The sequence below is a fragment of the Gossypium arboreum genome, chromosome 8, assembly GCF_025698485.1.
Source record: "Gossypium arboreum isolate Shixiya-1 chromosome 8, ASM2569848v2, whole genome shotgun sequence".
NCBI classification, from domain to species: Eukaryota; Viridiplantae; Streptophyta; class Magnoliopsida; order Malvales; family Malvaceae; genus Gossypium; species Gossypium arboreum.
The window spans coordinates 101967736-101973064 of NC_069077.1; positions in this window are offsets into that span (position 1 = coordinate 101967736).

Here is a 5329-nt window from a genome sequence, read left to right on the forward strand (position 1 = left end):
ATGGATTACTTAAAAAATGATCAAAAGAATGAATTGATGTTTTTAGACTATTATAAAGTCTGAAAATTAAAATAAATCATTCAATCATAGTGAACATATTTAGTTGTGAAATATTTATTATATTTTCTCGATATTTTACTAGGGAAAAATCGTCAAAGTTTTAGCAAGGGCAAAATCGTCAAAAATTCTTGAGTGTAAAATAGTGATGAGAAAATTGTTTTATATATAAATATTAAAGTTTATTTTGGAGAATAGAAAAACTTAATCGTGTTGGAGCACATTACAAAGTACTGGGTAAAATAGGCCCAAAAAGTACTCGTAATTGGACCTGATGTGAGAGAGACCCAAAAACCACTCATGGACATGAAGGGGGCAGCAACCTTAGTAGGAATACTAGGGTGTGTCATCCTCCTTAGTCCTATTCTAAGTAGGATGTTTTTTTTCTATTTGAAATAAACCACTACAACTCAACAAGGGTTCTACCTTCTCTTCCTATAAATAGATGAGATCGGTAGAGCTATTAACACAACTTTGAGAGATTGTTATTCTGCCAAAAAATAGATAAAATTTATTCTCAACTACTATATATAATTTCTCCGGAATAACAATTCAATCGATTTCTATTAAGAAGAGAGAATTTTCGTTTTCACCCTAAAAGAAGAGAATTCTTTTTTCTATTTTTGTGTTTCAATTCAATTAGGTCGAGCCCACACTCAAAGTAGTTCGTTGTACGAAAGTTGCAGAGAAGATCGTTTGGTTGAAACCTGGAACAACGAAAGTCTACTAAGCTGAAAACATAGGTACAAATTCGGTTAAGGTTTATGGCTAAAAATATCACAAATTGGGTCGATTTTTCAAAATTTTAATTTTCTGTTGTACAATAAATCTATTTTCAAACAGGGATTTTTTCCAACACTGAAACACTCACATTTCATATATCCTGCTGAGATGGGACCATTACCTCAGAAACCTATCCTATAAAAGTCGGGTTTTAGGGTGATTTTACTTTGTACAGTCACGGGTGTAAGTCTACTTAGAGGTCTTAGTCGATGACCGTTATGACATAATGGGTTAGAGTATAACTGGGGAGCCAATTGGCGATCTATCTGCGAGCACGAGCTCAAACTTTTTGGATACCCTGAGATGTTGTCTTATAAATACCATACAGAGTTTAAAGGCTTAATCATAGGGAAAAATTGTGGGCCTTCCCGCTATAATCAGCATAAGTTTTTCCTCTATTTCCACGCAACAGGTATCTTCAATCTTCCTTCTTATACGAAGGTTGACACCATTGTGGACGTAGGATGACTCTCAGGCAACAAACGACTATTATGGTGGACTATAGGTGACGCTCATTTCAAGGCGACAACTATTGACGTTATTAAACAACCCATTAATAACTACAACCATTGCCGCTCGACCTGAGTTTGACCTTCGCCGGAACATCCACTGTCCACCTAAAAGCCCTCTTGTGCCCACCTCGGTGTCAACCTTCAGATAAGAATAAAAGGTTAAAGATACTGGCTACCTGGAAATAGAGAAAAAAATTACATTAATTACATTAGAAAGCTCTTCGTTTTTCTATATGATTATAACCTTAATCTTATGTATGGTATATATAAGGCATCATTTGTAAGTATCCAAAAAGCTTGAACTTGTGACCACATAATGACCATCAACTGGTCCTTAGTTATACTCGAACTCGTGACCGCATAATGGTTGCCGACTGGGACCTCCACTTAGACTTCAACCCGTGACCGTATCAAGCACTGTCATTCTGAAACTTGACTTCCATAGGATGAGTTTTTGATGTAATGGTCCTTTCCTGGCATAACATATGAAATGTATATGTTCTGAGATGCATTATCGCATTCTGACCCCTCAAATCTACCTATAAACTTTCATAATTTCACTCTCAAAAACCCTAAACCAATAAAAACCCTAACCCTAACCCTAAAAAACTCTTAACAAATCAGTGGCAGAAGAGAGAGTGTGTGAAAGTGTCACAGGGCTAGATCTTTCATCTCGTGATCTGTGAAGCCTTAGGCAATCCGTTCGTCTAAACTCACCTAAGTCAGGCTTTATTCAAGTGAGGATTCCTTAAGAACTTGTAATACTTCGAAAATTTCTATAATAAGATATTATCCTTGATATAGAAAAATAAGGAAATAAGTGATAAAAAGGGAAGTTTTGAGTTATGACAACATTGGGAAGTAAATTATGATATCTTGATTCAGGAAAGGACTAAATTGTAAAAGTGTAAAAAGTTTTATTGTACAAGAGTAAATACTCAAAACTTGAGGGGTTAAAGTGTAAATATGAAAAAGTTTAAGGACCTTTCTAAGGAAAATAGATGAATTAGGACCAAATTGTATAAGTGAAGAATTATGAGAGACTAAATTGTAATTTTACCAAATTAAATGATGACTCAAGGATGAAATTTTAAAAGATCATCAAGGGTAATATGGTCAATTAGAAGGAGAGAGAAATCTAGAGACAATGATGATGGTGGAGATATTTTAGATAAATTAAATAAATATTTGTTTATTAATACTTTAAATTGATTTTTAAATGATATTTTATTATTTTATTATTATTTTATTTAATATAAATATGTAAGGAAAGAAAGAGGAGGGTGGACGTTTTTCCCATGCACTAACGTGAGAGAAAGAGAGAAAGAAAGAAAGTTTTGCTTTCTTTACAATTTGGTCCTTTTATCAAAAATTCACCATTTTCACCCAAAAATCAAAAGAATTTCCATAGCTACCAAGAGAGAAAAATGTTAAGGAGGCTATGGGAAGTTAGAATATCAAGTTGGATTCAAGAAATGGAAGCTGAAGGAGGGACAAAATCAAGATGAAGATTGAAATCAATCGAACAAGGTTAGAACATTATGATTTCAATATATTTTTAAGTTTGATGTTATTGAAAAAGCATGGGATTAATGTTAATGTAGAGTTTCCTTACATATGTTCCTATGTTCTTGATATGTTAGTGAAAGAAAATAAGACAAAGTGATGAGAAATAGTGTAGAAAAAGAAAATAAGGGTGTTATAAACATGGTAATTAATATCTTGCACTAAAAGCAGGTTTTAGACAAGAGTGATAGTCTAAATTTAAAAATCACCAAAAATTGTAGAAATAAAATTATAGGATGAATAAAATATTAAATTAAATATTATTGAGTCTAGTTTCTTATAGAAGAAATTGTGTAAGCAATGAAATTTTAAATAATGAGATATAATAAATTTTGTGAGACAAGGTCAGAATAATTTTGGGTTCCCCTATTCTGGCTTTGAAAAATCATAAAAAATTGTAGAAAAATAATTAGGGGCTTAAATTTATATGTTTAGAATCTTGAATGAGTATTTTTCAATATAAATAAATGGGAACATCATTAGAATTCTATACGAGGAGATAATTAATTTTTAGTGAAGAAGGAATTCGAATTGTCGAGAACAATGAGCAGGGGTAACTTTAAAGAATAAACTGTACTTATTGGCTAAACCAAAAATTATGAAAATTTTATGGTAAGAATATATATGAGTCTATTTTCAAGAAACATTAGTGGATCTTTATTTGGAGTTCTATAGCTCCAGATATAAATAATTTAATGACTATGACATAAATGGACAGCTTGAATATTCATAAAAGTAAATAATAAAAATTTTGATAATGTTACTTACAAGTGTGTTATATACATTAAGGATGTGGAATGGAGAGGAGGGAGAGGAAAATATATATATGAATATTCAGCTAGTATAGTTAATTTGCATGTTTTAGGCTCAAGGACTAAATTGAATAAAAGTAAAATTTTAGGGGGCAATTTTGTAAAAATGTCAAAATGACCAAATTGAAAGGAATGAATTGTTTTATTATCTAAATTAATAAATTGAATGAAATTATTAATTTAAGATCGGGTGAAAATTGGGAAAATGATAAATTACCAAAATGCCCCTAAATTTTAGTATTTCTGCAATTTAGTCAGGTAGGTTCGTATAACTTGAATGAGCATATAAATATGTCAATTTAAATATTATATTGTATTTTATATGATGTTTGAATTGAATATATGAAACGTATGGATGTTGAAATGAAAGAAATAATACATGTTCTGAAACTACTTGAAAGGGATAAAATCTGTTTGAATATTAGGTTCCGGATGGATATAGGTGATTTCCCAAATGAAAGAGTTCCTGCATGTGTTGCAGAAATAGATAACCCAGACGGTTAATCTGACAAAAGCCTTCTCGAGAATATAAAGTGGATAGGATTCATTCCTGATTCACTATAATACCTCAAAGTGGATAGGATTTGTTCCTGATTCACTATGGTAATTTAAAGTGAATAGGATTTATTCCTGATTCACTATGGTAACTTAAGGCGATAGGATTTGACACGAAAAGGTAATCTGATTCACTCTGATTACATGATATATGATTCATTATGGTAATCTAAGGTGGATAGGATTTGACTGAAAAGGTAATCTGATTCACTCTGATTACATGAGATGTGACTCGAGAGAGTGCTTGATGATTAAACGTCCTAAGGGTTATTTCTGAATATGAATTGATGGAATATGGAAATGTACGCTTTGAGTGTACTGTTGAAAAATCCATCGGAACTCCAATGATTCAACGGATAGAATATTTGATATGATACGAGAATTATAATATAAAAAGGATGTTACATGAAATATGAAAATGAATGCTAAACGATATAAATTAATTGAAATTATTTTGAAAATTTTGGTAATGCCTCATATCCTATACCGGTCTTGAGTACGGGTATGGGGTGTTATAGAACTCCTCCTAGGCACCAATTTGTAGAGCAGAAGCGATTTATGCCAAAAGAAGCTTACAAAGAATAACAGAAAGAGCGCACACCAAGTGTTTAAGTAAATGCTCCCAATATTCTCTTATTCACAAAGAATAATGAAACAATGAATGGAGTGAGTATAAATGAGGGGATGGCTCTTTATTTATAGTTGAGCTCCCTCAAAACCGACGGTCAAGATACATTTACATCAAGGACGAGATTAACCATATCCCTTAATTTTAGGGATTTACAAGATATGTCATATCAAATCTAATCTAATCTTTACATGATATGATTCCATCAATCTTCTAAGATTAGTTACCAAATTAGCCTAAGTTGTCATATCTTCATTATCGAGCCAACCAGGCTTCAATCTGACAGACTTCTCTAACAGCTTCCTGAATCGGGTCAATCTTGCTAGCCAATTGATCCTATTCTAAATAATAGACCTCTATTGAATGCATTTAGTATGATGGTCATGAGCTTTGAACTACGGCCTGCGACATTCTCC